We start from the raw sequence: 14,059 nt of genomic DNA on the forward strand, positions 1-14,059 counted from the left end.
GATGGAAGAGAGTCTGTGAGGATGGTACATCTTGATGGAAGAGAGTCTGTGTCAAGGAGTGTTGGACTTGGCCCTTTTCCCTGAAATTTTTCGCTTTGCGCTACCCTAATTCAGGATGTCCCCCCATTGTAATAAAGTTGTATAGACCCTATGAGGTTGAGATGCCCTGTGTAATATTAAAATCAACGCTAAGGTGCAGGTGCTCTCTTCCCCCAACATGGCTGCCACTGAACCCTGCTACCGCAGCGTGGTCTTGTTAGACGCACTCTAGTAGCCAGGAGCTGGCTGGAACCCCTAAACATTGTAGCAATGCCAGCCTGCCTGCCTGCCCATAGCTAGAGTGAGGGAGCTCCTGGAACCTTCCAGAATAGGGAAGTGGTCACCAACTGCCAACTGCCACTATAAAAGAAAAGGGTGGGAAACTTTCTGGCAGTTGGGGCATCACTGACCTGGGGAACCCTACGCAGGAGACTTAGGCGGTAGGGCCTAGTCAGGAACCTATACCACTGGAGATGACAGGGTTTAGGTGCTGCCCACCAAGCTGTGTGAGGAACACTGAACTAGCCCACTGATCTGGCCTGGCAGGAGGGGAGCCCAGGGACCACCTGAAAAGATCTGCTGAGGAAACTTGACAAGCCTTCAACTCAAACCCCCACTCTCTTCAAGTAACTTCAACCAAAGGGCGCCAGAACCAACAAGCGCCAAGAAGGAACTCCCCTGCGCTAATCAGGAATACTGGGGATCAGCCAGGTACTGTGCTGTGGCAATTCTACCCCTCGGTCTGCCCTATGGCCCCAGGGCTGACCTACCCATCTCCTCTGCTGTCTTGCCTGGACTGTCTGCTAAGCGCTCTCATTCCCTAGCGCTAGCATCCTGAACTGCCTAGCCAGCTGTACTGCTTGTCCTGCGCAACCGAATTGTGCCCCCCTCCAGCGCTCCCCTCTTTGCCTTGGAGAAGTGCTGGACCCCTGCCTGCTGAAGCGCTATTGCCTGCTGAAGCGCTATTGCCCATTGGAGAGCTGTGTCCCCCGAGGCGCTGTAATTTAGCCTCAAGCGATCACCTGCTGGGTCCTGTGGAGCGCGGGTAGGGACGAACCCGTGAGGAACTTTCTAGCGCTCCTCTTTCCCGCAAGGCGCTGTAAATATTGAGCGCTGTGGGCACTGTGAAACCCCCCCTCCCGACTGGCATCTGCTCTGGCGGCCCCCGACGCCAGGAGAGGACCGCCGCCGTGCTGTTGTGGGTCGTGCCCGGCCCGAGCATGAAGAGTCTCCGCGGCAGCCCCCGGAGCCTTGGGGAAGGCCGCCACGAACTGCAAGCCGGCCGCCGTGAATTCCAGTCAGGCCGCCGCTACTCCAGAGCGGGCCGCGCTAGGCCTGACGAAGCCGACAACCAGCCCCACGTGACGGGGGCGCAGACCACGCCCCTTTTAGGCACCACGCAGCGATAGGCTGAAGCTGCTGCGCCCTCCAGTACTGCCTGCTGATTGGCCGCTGTGGCCGAGCCTCCTTTCGCGCCTCGCACCTGATTGGTTCCCGGGCCGCCCGCATCATCACGGACCCGGGAATAGGTCACCACCTCACCGGAGGGCTCGGGGCAGACCGAGGGCCCTCCCCACTACAAGACACAGTCGCAAGGGGCCCGGAGAGGCCCGAAGACCAAGGTAACCCCATCCCCTTTCCCGGGAGGAGGGCAGAGTTTGCCCCTCTCCTGGTGAAGACTGTTGCTGGGCCACGTTGGCCCTAATTGGCCTGTTAATGTACTGGACCCGGGCCAGAACCCTGCAGGACTCCCTTGAGACCTGCGTTGGTTGGAAATAGCACCTGTTGGGGAACGGATTGTTCACGCTTGCCTTGTGCTGGCCCAGAGGGTTATGATTATTTCTGGCCTGATGAAATGTTTATTCCTAATTAATTTTACCTAAGGCATAAGCATGGGCGAATTTTGCGAATCTCGCGTTCGCGAATTTTGCGGATTTGCGAAATCGCAATCCGCAAAATCCGCGAATTCTCGCGAATTTTGCAGATTTTTTTTTTTTGTGTTCGCAAGTGTTTCTGCCAGTTCGCGAGGATTTGGTACTAGTTCGCAATTGCGAACTTACTTGTCGGCTCGCAACGGTCGCGACTATGTTGTTTCTACGTCTGGTTCATCATCACAGCCTCCCAGCACCCTCTTTTTCACCACTGGCACCCTCTCTTTGACCCATGCCACCCTCTGTTACATCAATGCCACCCACTGGTTCATCATCACTGTAGAAGATGGGGGGGAAAAGCAAGCCCACCTGCCCTGCTTGAACTGACATGAATTAATTTGCGGTTAGTTTATTAACAACACCTGCCCTGCCCCAAATGACCATAATGAATTAGGGGCTAATTAATGTGTCACTGAAAGAATTTGAAGTTCCAGCCTGGCACCTGCTTGTCTGCTCCTTTAGCTGTAAATCAGGACCTTTGTGGCATACAGTTAAGGTCAGAGCAGGGTCACACAATAGTTGCAAGCAGGCAACCGAATTCTGGAGGGCCCCCTCAGGAAGCACTACAGGGAATCGTTACAAATCATGAGGTTGACCTTTTGCACCTGCTCATTGCTTTTGCTTTTGCAAAAATCGTTTTTCGGTTTTTTCGCGCTATTCGCGGGGCGCAACGTCGTGCGAAACCGACCGCGGAAGCCGCCAATTCGTGCGAATGAGCTTTTTATTTTTTTGCGGCTTGTTGTTTTGCGAGTTTTTTTGCAGTATTCGTGAGCCGCTTGCAGCGCAACACGCGAATTTACCCCAAGGTCGCGTACGGGCGCGGCCATTTTGTTTGCGTGACGTATTTCCGTTTCCGCCCGCTATGTATAATCTCGCGCAGTAAGCGCATTGCGAGTAGAGGTTCGCACGAGATCGCGAGGAAAATCTCGCGCGAACTTACTTTCGCGCTCGTGAACGGGTGCCGGCCATCTTGTTTTTCATTCATTTCCTGTGTCTGGGCATGGTGTTTAATCCTCTTGCTATCTTTGCCATCCTTTGCTTGTTTTCAGGTTTTTTTTTACGATTTTGCTTCTTATCTATCCCTCTTTTTTCCTAGCTGTATATTTTTGTCTTTTCTGCTATTTTTCTTTACTTTTAAACTACTTTTTTAAACTCTTTTCTTTTCTTCTTCCCTATCCTATTCCTTCCTAATTTTCTACTTCCTACCTTACCTGCCCAGACCATGGTGAAGCCAGGCGCCGTGAAGCTGCCCAGGCACTTGAGGGCGGCAGCGGCGGCGGGGAGGAGGAGTCCTGGACCTCGTGCCAGGACACCATGCGGTCGATTGAGGGAGGAGCAGGTGATGCGACGGGAGATCTTCAGCCCGGAGGAAGTGGGCGCGCTGGTCTACTTCGTCCAGCGCCGCCTGCCCAGGACCATCGCGGGAGGCGGCAGGATCGCGGCCGGCGGCTACAACATGCGGGAGCCCCGGAAGCGGTGGGAGAAGGTGTGCTGGGCCATATCCCACCTCTACGGGGTCCAGCGCACCTACAGCCAGGTCACCCATCGCTGGACGGACCTCCTGGACCGGGAGCGCGACCTGCTGGACCAGCTCGGCTTGGAGATCCCCGGGCTTGGTGAGTAGTAGTAGCCATTTCATCACTCACTACTATGATGTTTTCTCCTGCTCTGTGTTGTTGTATTGCAAATATTTGTTTTTTACATGGAGCAAGCCAATAATGCCGCTGATGATGATTACATTGTAGTTAAATTATATTTCAAAATCTTCTGTGCATTTCAGGTGCACTGCTCTCCTTCTCAGTGGCGTTGCTACTATGCTTATTTGTTTTCTATTTTGTGGTCTCATTGGCCTGAGTAACTATTATGTATGAGTGTACTTTACAGAACTGCGTAATGCTAGACACTAGGGAGCAGATTACATTTACAAGCCCCTTGCGCCACGTTTACGTTGCCTTGCGTGACGCAACAGCGGCGTAAACGTGCCGTATCCCTGCGAGTCATTTACAGCATGACGCATCTAGGGAGATGCGTCACGTTATAAAGCCATGGGCCTGCAACACAATGGGTGCGTTCCTAGTACGCAGGGTGGGCGGTCCAGCGGCTGTGCGCCTCGCAAAATTGCCTGCGTGAAATCTACAAGATTTAACGCAGGCACTTCTGCGACGCTGCTACGTCAATTCAATTCCTTATGCCTGCTTGAAGCAGGCGAAAGGACTGACACAGCATGTTAAGTAGTGGGTGGCCCTGAGCATTACTGGAGTTGCATTGCGTTGGCGACGTGACTCCAGCGATGCGCCGCTCTTACGTGACGAGATGCGTCACGCAAGTGCCTACCCTTGCGCCAGGGAGCGCCGCATTGTAAATGAGGCGCATCTGCCGTGTCGCAAGGGTAGTTTTGCGTGACGCATTTGCTCTGGCGCATCTCTGGAGATGCGCCAGAACGCGTAAGTAAGTATGCCCCCAAGGGGCAGAATTGCAATTACCGTCGCATCCCTGCAAAGTAGCAGGGATGCGCCATTAATTGTGCGGCCCGCTACCACCACCAAACATGGTGCGCCGTATTTGCAATGCGGCGCACCATGGGCCCAAAACGTCACCAAAGCTTTACTGCTGGAGTTGCGTCGCAACGATGGCGCAGCTCCAGCAATGCTCTGGGGTACCCTATCTCCCCAATGCTGGGTCAAGCCGTACGTCTGCTTCAAGCAGGGGCAGGGCTTGTGTGACGCATCATTGTCCTAAAGGTGACTGATTGAAATTTTGTAGATTTCCCTCAGCCACTTTTAGGATGTGTTCCAGCGCAGGAATGCCCTCCCTTGCGCCGGAACGCCCCCTGATGGCGCAGGGCTTTATAACGGGATGCATCTCCCAAATGCGTCACGTTGTTATAATATTATACGCCGCACCATGGCGCCCTTTTTTGTTTAGCTGCTGCGTCACAAAAGTCACTCAAGAACGGAGCAAAAGAGCCGCAAGGGGCTTAAATCTGCCCCTTCCTTTGTACCCCTGACAATAAGAAAAATAGTGGCGGTGGATTGATAGTTTGACTATTTAAATGACTGGTAATGTAGCAGGCAACTGTTAGTGTGGTCACTGATCTGACTGAAATCACAATGGAGTTTGTCTGTCACTTTGCGTCTTGCCTGCGGACTGCTGCCTGCCAGTCCTAGGTGAACCTTTCAGTACTTTGTTTAGTGAGTTACGTGACTTTTGAAGTCACAGGTCCGCAAATAAATGAAAAGTAACCCTAATCAATATAATTTCGCGGAAATATTTTGTTATTGTTCTTTTGAAATGTTTGATTTGGTTGACATTGACAAGCAACAATCATCCATGTTTTCTGTTCTTTCTTTCATGTTGTACGTCAGCTCCCCCCAGGGGCGAGGGGAGGACACAGGAGCAGCAGGCGGCGGATGCTGTTCAACAGGGCCAGGATCGGGCAGGCGAGGGCTCCTTGGCTGGCCCCAGTAAGTTTTCATTTTAGACTAGTACCTATTTTTCCTAGCGTTCCTCATTTGATTTTTTCAAAATCGTCTTTGATCTTCTTGTAGACTGTATCTAAATTCTTATCCTGCCTCTACTATGACTCCCTGTGGTATTACTAGATTATTCTTATTAGTCTGTCTGTGTAGCTAACTAAGATTGCACGGTTGGCGAAACTCCCATTCTAGTCAGCAATAGCTCTATCAACTTAGTGCAGTCCTCTGGGATTGTCCATAATGTCTTTTGAAGTGTTCTATCTGCTTTGAAAATTCCCAACTATAAAATGTGAATGACCACCAAGAAATAATAAGATACTACCTTTTGGTTTGGATAGGAGAACAATCCATACCACTACAGTGGCGCGGACAATTCTTCTGCAGAAACAGAACTATGGACAATAAATAGTGCATTGCTTATGAATTATAATAGGCGCTGTTAGAGTTTCCACATACCTCTGTGATAACAGACTTTGAACCCCCAATGTCCTTACTGACTGACTACCTCATAGTGTGGCACAGTCATTTACCTCCCGAATTCATCGATCATTGATCCCCAATGATGATTATTATCCAACGTAGCTGAAGAGTACGGAGTCAGAGTCAAGAAGTGTCAGAGGCACGGACTCATGCTTGCAAAAATTGCAAAACCTTTCGCTCAGTCACTCTAGTCACTCTGGACCAAAAAACACAGAGTCTCTCTAAGTTTAAAAGCTTTATTAAAAGTAAACACATTTATTAAAATGAAGTCATAATAAAAAAACGAAACGTTTAACTGAGAATGTAAAAGTGGTTAGTGCTGATGATTAATTGAAGACATTTCTTGTGGTCGAGCCGAGCTCTCACCTTGTTAAAACTTGATCTTGTGGTTAGAAGTCCATCTTCTGTCTGTGTGGAAAAAAATGGTGCGTGTTAAAAAGCCAGCCTTCATCAGTTGTGCCAAAAAGTGCTGCATTACATTGTTTTCACATGTCTTCATTCCTTGACCAAATACTAGTGAGTGGTTTATTCTAACATTCTTAAATGTACTTTGTAGGTGGAACATCTGGTGGCGGGGCCAACGCGGAGGTGGTGGTGGTGCTCGACACGGAGGCGGAGGGCAATTCCTCAGGGGAGGATGCGGCGGTTCCAGTGCCGGCTGTGAGAGTTCAGACGGTGGTGGTGGCGGGCAGAGGTAAGCTCTTATATATTCCTTACTTATTGAGATTGAAGACGTGGATGGGAAGGAAAGAATATGAGATGCATGGCTGGGTGAATGATGAAGCAATGATTGGTGGAAGGACAACAGCCTGGGTGGGTGACACAGAAACTGTATGTGTCCATATACCTGGATCATGCTACTATCTGACTCTTAGATAGCATATGTGTATCTAGAGCAGGGGTACTCATAGTACGGCCCGCCCGCCGGTGGCGGCCCGGCAAGCCTTCCTTGGCGGTGTGCAGACCTTGCAGACAATCACTGCTCCCCCGGCCCCCACAGAGCAGAGTGGAGATGCAGGGCCACAAAGAGGTGAAATAGAACAAAGCCTCTGCTCTGTGGGGCCGGGCAAGCAGTGATTGTCAGGGTGGAGATGCACGGGCGCTACAACAAACAAAGCCTCAATAATATGTTAATGGTCTTTTAAAGACCTGTTAAGTACTTTGGTGTGGCTGTCTGTGTGTGCGCGTTGAGGAAGCTGTCTCAGCCCGGGCTGAAGGCTGACACAGACAGACACACACACAGTGAGATGACAGAGGGGGAGGGAGAGGGAGGGCAGGAGGGAGAGAGAGATGGAGAGGGAGGGCAGGAGGGAGAGCATGAGTGAGAGAGATGTATGTAAATGCTGGGTCTGGTGGCTCAGTGGATGAAGGCATCTGCTGCAGGGACCTGTGTGCAACCTCATGGTCACAAGTTTTCGTTTTGCTTTAGCCCCGCCCCCTCTGACTCCGCCCCCACCAGTGCAGCCCTCGGCCACAAACTACACTGTAAATTTAGCCCCTGAGAGAAAGTTTGCGAGTACCCATGATCTAGAGAGAGTAGACGGTCAGTGGATGAACTAAGTGTAACTTTGAAGAGCATGTAACACTGCACCCGCACGTCCGTTCCAGTGTAGGAAAGGCAAGGAAAAGAAGTTTTAATTTTGTCCAAATACTACCATCAATAGTAGCAGTAGTTTGTATTGCAAGCACAGCATAGATCCGGTTATTAGGGTGGCAACTCCCTACCTCTCTTAATAAGTTTAGTAGTACTCAGTCATTCATGTGTGGATGTATCACTGGTCACTCAATAAAAAGCAAAGCACCTAAAGTCATCCCATATATAAGCAAAAACATCCCATGTGAAGTGATAGATAATCCGATTATTTATCTTCTTCAATTTTCCATTTCTAGTACTCATTTCCACTGTAGGGTGAAAGTTAAATTAATTAAGCAGTAGCCCTTGAGTTGTAACAGAGTATTCTCAGTGCCACCCGTAATAGAAAAGTAAGAGCTTCACCACCTGCATGTACTGGACGGGTACAGTAACGCAACGCAAGTCTAGGTCACTCCTCATGGCGTGCGTCTCTTTTTCTCGGGTGCAAGTTTACTGCGCTGGCATTATGCCGGCTTGCAGAAGATAACGTACCAATTTTCCTAAACAAGAGACAAGAAGAAGAATAAGACTGGTGTACTTTCATAGTCGACTCCAATGGAAGTCCATAGTGCTCGTAGAATTTGTTCCTTAAACTCCCACTAATGTTAGAGCAAGGATGAAGAAGTGTGAGGTTAGATAGATACTGGCCTCAATAGTTATGTAATGCGCTTGCAAGTTGCTAGTTGTAGTGCAACACAAATTTCTGCTGAATGATTGAGTTAATCTTAAAGAGCATTGGTTACAGACTATGTCTTTCTTTCTTCATATATGTTCTCCTTCCAAACGAACAAGGAGGAAGGAGCTGGCTAGAGCGGCCCGGCAACGGAGGATCGATGCCACTGTGGCCGAATATCGGCGGCTGGTGGCCCTGGAGGACGAAGAAAGTGTGCAGTCGACCACAACAACTACGTCGTCTGCATCGGCCTCCGTGCCCCCACGGGCTGCCACCCAGCACTGTGGTCCACCCCGACTGAGCCGGGCTGCCAAAGCCAAACGCCACCGCCACCGCCCAAAAAGTAGACAGCATCCACCCATAGTGTCCCTTGCCCCTTTTTTAGAGTCTTTTGGGGGGTGGGAATTGGGAGTTGGGTTTTTGGGGACTTTTGAAGGACAATCGTTGGGGTTAGGGAGGGTCTTGCGGGAGATTATTTTGTTAGGGATATAAATATACTTTTTCAAACTTTATCTGAGCATACCCGTTTCTTACTGCTTGCCTGGAGGGTGGGGGTTTAACAGTGACTTTGTTTTCCTGAAAGTTTAGTTCTATTTTCTTCCTTTAAGTGTAAATGCCCAAATGTTTTCAACACTAAGTGCCTCTCACAGAGTAAGTGAAGTGAATCCAAGAGTCCTAGGACTTTAGTAGTACTACCGTCAGTCTCTCGTCTCTCCTACTAATACTCCATTATACCCCCAAACCACCAAACGCTTATCTTACCTGTAATTTGTGTTTGAAAGTAGGGCTAGACCCAGGGCTGGCTCCACGGGAAACAGCGAATAAGCTTGGCAATCTTGGTCGGATAAAATTTCCTCATAGCGGTGGTACTAGTGGTGTGACACAGTGGCAGTTGCATGCCTATGAAAAAAAAGAAAATTAAATCTGGTTTGTCCTCCTGAGCAATTCAACGGTACAACTGAGAATATAGCAGGTGACAGAAGTACAGTAGAACAGTGCCACATTGTAGCCTAACAAATGGTAAAGTATAACTACTAATTCGGTTGAAGTTCTTTGACATTAGCCATGGGTCTTTGTCAAGCAGAGTAAGAATATATCCTCGGATTTCTTCACCAGCCTGTTGCTATCACCTTATCCTCCCCAGCAAGTGTGTGGATTTATTGCTGTAATTTAGTCACACATCAATCAAAACCACACAGCCTGGGGGAAGAGGGTTAGGGTTTGAAAAATGGATGGGTACGGGTGTTTTTGGGAAAGGTTTTGGGAGACAAGAAAAAATAGCACAGCATAGACAAACAATTGTGAACATAAACAAATCTTTGGGTACAAACCTATCCATCAATCTTTGAAAGTGCATGCACTACTGCATGCATGTCAGTGAAAAGTAAGTAGTACTTTCGACAACTGTGGAAGAAAGAATGCGACAGTACAGGGCCTGTGTGGAATTATTGATAACGATATTCAACATAAGGTCTCTGTAGCCAGATACCCGAGAGCCTTGCTGGTCACTATAAATCCATTCACAACAACACTCAATGGGGTTGGTCTGGAAGGTATAGTAGATAGAAAAGGAGAAATTGCTTTTTTTCTAGGTGTCCCCTCCCTCACCAGGGTTGCCCCTTGGTGACATGCTTCATCATTGGGGCCATCCCAGTCCTCTACGGGCTGGGGCGTGCTGCGACTTGCGAATTACGTAGGAGCACTTACAAATGACTATGTGTGGTGCAGATGTGATAGTGGAGTGGACTAAGTGATGTGTTAAGGGATCAATTTAGAAGCAGAGAGAGATCCAAGAAATGCAGTCACAGTCAGAGAAAAAGGCAAGGGATACTGTATCTATGTTGTTGTAGTTGTCCTGTTGGAAGTGGTAAGTAAGTTGCCTGCAGAAAAAAAATCCTCTTATTAGCGGCACTCCTCCATTGCAGCCGACGCTTCGTCCATCGATGTTGGTCACCAGAAGACACCCTGTAAAAAAAGCACAGCATAGACAAACAATTGAACATAAACAATTCTTTGGGTACAAACCTATCCATCAATCTTTGAAAGTGCATGCACTACTGCATGCATGTCAGTGAAAAGTAAGTAGTACTTTCGACAACTGTGGAAGAAAGAATGCGACAGTACAGGGCGTGTGTGGAATTATTCATAACTATATTCAACATAAGGTCTCTGTAGCCAGATACCTGAGAGCCTTGCTGGTCACTATAAATCCATTCACAACAACACTCAATGGGGTTGGTCTGGAAGGTATAGTAGATAGAAAAGGAGAAATTGCTTTTTTTCTAGGTGTCCCCTCACTCACCAGGGTTGCCCCTTGGTGACATGCTTTATCATTGGGGCCATCCCAGTCCTCTACGGGCTGGGGCGTGCTGCGACTTGCGAATTACGTAGGAACACTTACAAATGACTATGTGTGGTGCAGATGTGATAGTGGAGTGGACTAAGTGATGTGTTAAGGGATCAATTTAGAAGCAGAGAGAGATCCAAGAAATGCAGTCACTGTCATAGAAAAAGGCAAGGGATACTGTATCTATGTTGTTGTAGTTGTCCTGTTGGAAGTGGTAAGTAAGTTGCCTGCAGAAAAAAAATCCTCTTATTAGCGGCACTCCTCCATTGCAGCCGACGCTTCTTCCATCGATGTTGGTCACCAGAAGACACCCTGTCCACTGCCTGCCTGATGCTGAATTGTGGCTCGCTAATGTGAAGCCTGACTCCATCCTTTTTTCCCCATTGCAGAGACTGAAACCCGGCCTGTAATTATTCAACGAAAAACAGGAAGTGATATAATATTACAACACCACTGATAAATTAATATAAGGTATGTAGGCTGTGGAGTGCAAAAAGTCACAATTTGATTTTCCTAGTAGACAGTACAATATTTTTGAAAGTGCGTACTCTGTCTGAGTCACCTTTTGAAGGATAAATAAGTATGGGCAAATTAATGTAGCGGATCTTTCCCCTCAAGCTAGGTGTACTGTAAACTGTGTTTTAGAACAAAATTAGATCTTCCTAGCAGTGCTCCCACCCAGACCCTTACTAAAGCCAGTCGCAAAAATGTAGAAGACCCCCAATTAAATCTCAAAAAACGAGGCCTAGCAGAAAACTGGTGACAAAACTTACTTTGAAAGTAAAAGTAGGCCGAAGAACCCCCTTCCTAATTACCCCTTACCCACCGTGGATTGTATTCAAACCACTTGCAAGCAACCAAGCAAAAGTATCCATAACCAGCATCGCTCCAAGACTCGAAATCCCCCCCACTGAAACACATGCAATAGAAATACTGCTAACCCTAACAAACCCTAAGTTAAGAATAGTGGCAAAGGCTTTCTTTAACTATGCCAAATCCCCCCTTTCCCACCATGGATTTTCTTCAAATGACTTGCAACCAAAATTACACATTCTCACGAGTGCTCTAAGACCCCAGAACTCAGTTGCAAAAATCTAGAACACCCCGAAACACATGCAATCCTGCTGCTAGGGCTAAACCTAACGAACCCTAAGTTACAAAAAGTGCCAAAAGGCTTTTCCGCGAGGATTTTGTCCCAACCACTTCTACCCGGTATTAGACCTTCCCAGGAATGCCCCAAGACCCGCCAACCCACCCGCCAAGAAGCATAACACCCCCAAACAGGCCAAAAGCAAAATCTCATACTTGCAATATTTCTCGGCCTTCGGTCCAAACGCGCTGCGTAGCTAGGCCATAAGTCGGGGTTGCCACGACGGATTTCCTGAAAAGCAAATGCAATCAAGATTAGAGTGTCCCAGCAGTGCTCCCAGACCACGAAACTCACCCACAAACACCAGGAAGCCCCCCAAACAGGCCACCGAAAACGCTACATTGAGCAAAATGTCAGAAATAGCCCAAAAAAAATCGGCCTGGATTTTGTCCCAACCACTTCTACCCGGTATTAGACCTTCCCAGGAATGCCCCAAGACCCGCCAACCCACCCGCCAAGAAGCATAACACCCCCAAACAGGCCAAAAGCAAAATCTCATACTTGCAATATTTCTCGGCCTTCGGTCCAAACGCGCTGCGTAGCTAGGCCATAAGTCGGGGTTGCCACGACGGATTTCCTGAAAAGCAAATGCAATCAAGATTAGAGTGTCCCAGCAGTGCTCCCAGACCACGAAACTCACCCACAAACACCAGGAAGCCCCCCAAACAGGCCCCCGAAAACGCTACATTGAGCAAAATGTCAGAAATAGCCACAAAAAAATCGGCCTGGATTTTGTCCCAACCACTTCTACCCGGTATTAGACCTTCCCAGGAATGCCCCAAGACCCGCCAACCCACCCGCCAAGAAGCATAACACCCCCAAACAGGCCAAAAGCAAAATCTCATACTTGCAATATTTCTCGGCCTTCGTTCCAAACGCGCTGCGTAGCTAGGCCATAAGTCGGGGTGGCCACGACGGATTTCCTGAAAAGCAAATGCAATCAAGATTAGAGTGTCCCAGCAGTGCTCCCAGACCACGAAACTCACCCACAAACAGGCGGAACCCCCCCTAAGAGCACCTCAAAGGCAAGCAAGTCATCAAAAACACAAAAAAATTTCCGCCTGGGATTTGGTCCAAACCACTTTTATCCGGTATTAGAGCTCCCCAACAATGGTCCCAGAGCCGTCAACTCACCTGCAAAGAGGTACAACAACACCCCCACAAGTGCTGAGTCTTTCTTCATTGGGCGTAAACCAGCCCTCTGGTTTGATGGAAATAGGAGTCTGGAGGAGGAGGATAGAGGAGCATGTTCTTCTGAACTTGTGAACCTGAGGAATGCAGACTGCGGCAACTTCAAATCAATTAGCAAACCAGTGAAGACAGTTCTGCTGATGGTCTTGATTTTGTGATTATCTGATTAAAGTTTGAAATATATTAACTGTGCACAACAAAGAAAGACAGACACACAGGAATAAAAGTGAATAAGGACGAAAAAGAAAGTTATTGATTCGTTGTCTCATTTTCAGGGCTCGGTATCACGGTCCAGGAATAAGAATAAGGCTTCGTCATCATACTCTGCGAATTCAGGCAGGGTGAGCTCAGTGTCACCTGACAGAGTAGAAATTCCCTCATCTATGTTGCTGGCCACCTCCTCTTCATCCGGCACGCTTTCTCGTACTCTGAAATCTGTGGTATGAGGTGCTGATTCATCTTGATCATTGTTAACCTCTCCACATTTTTGGGGAGAGGCGGCTCCGTTTGGGAGTTACAATGCCACCAGCAGCACTGAAAACCCGTTCAGAAGACACGCTTGCGAGTGGGCAAGACAAGTAGTTTAAAGCCAGGTTGGTGAGCTGTGGCCACAATTCTTTTTTCCCATGCCAATACGCCAATGGGTCAGAATTAACATAGACCTCTGTTGAGTCATTCAGATAGTCCTTCACCATCGACTCAAGGTCCTCATCCAAGGTTCCTCCACTTTGCTTAGCTCTTGCTGTGCCTCTGACCTTTTGAGAACCAAACCCACGCAGAGCTAGCCAATCCTCTTCAGCCTCCAATGTTTCGGTTGTGTCTCGTGCAGATGATCCGGTTGCCGGTGTCTTTAACGGCTGAGAGGTCACTTGTGCCACAGCCACAGGTGCAGAAGTGGATTGTTTTGACTGGGGATGGCCTGCTGATGTACTGCCATTTCCTTCAATTTCCAGCCGTTCTCTTTCAAACCTCTTGGCTGACAAGGCTAGCCAACGTTTGTACTTTGGAACATGTTCATCATCAAAAGGAAAGAATGCTTGGCCTGCCAGCGCCTTTTTGTAGCGTGGATCCAGAATAGTAGCACAAATGTAATGCTCTTCTGAGTGGATCTTTTTAAGACGTTCATCACCTTGTAGGAG

The sequence above is a fragment of the Lissotriton vulgaris genome, chromosome 2_2 (assembly GCF_964263255.1).
Source record: "Lissotriton vulgaris chromosome 2_2, aLisVul1.2, whole genome shotgun sequence".
Classification (NCBI taxonomy): Eukaryota; Metazoa; Chordata; class Amphibia; order Caudata; family Salamandridae; genus Lissotriton; species Lissotriton vulgaris.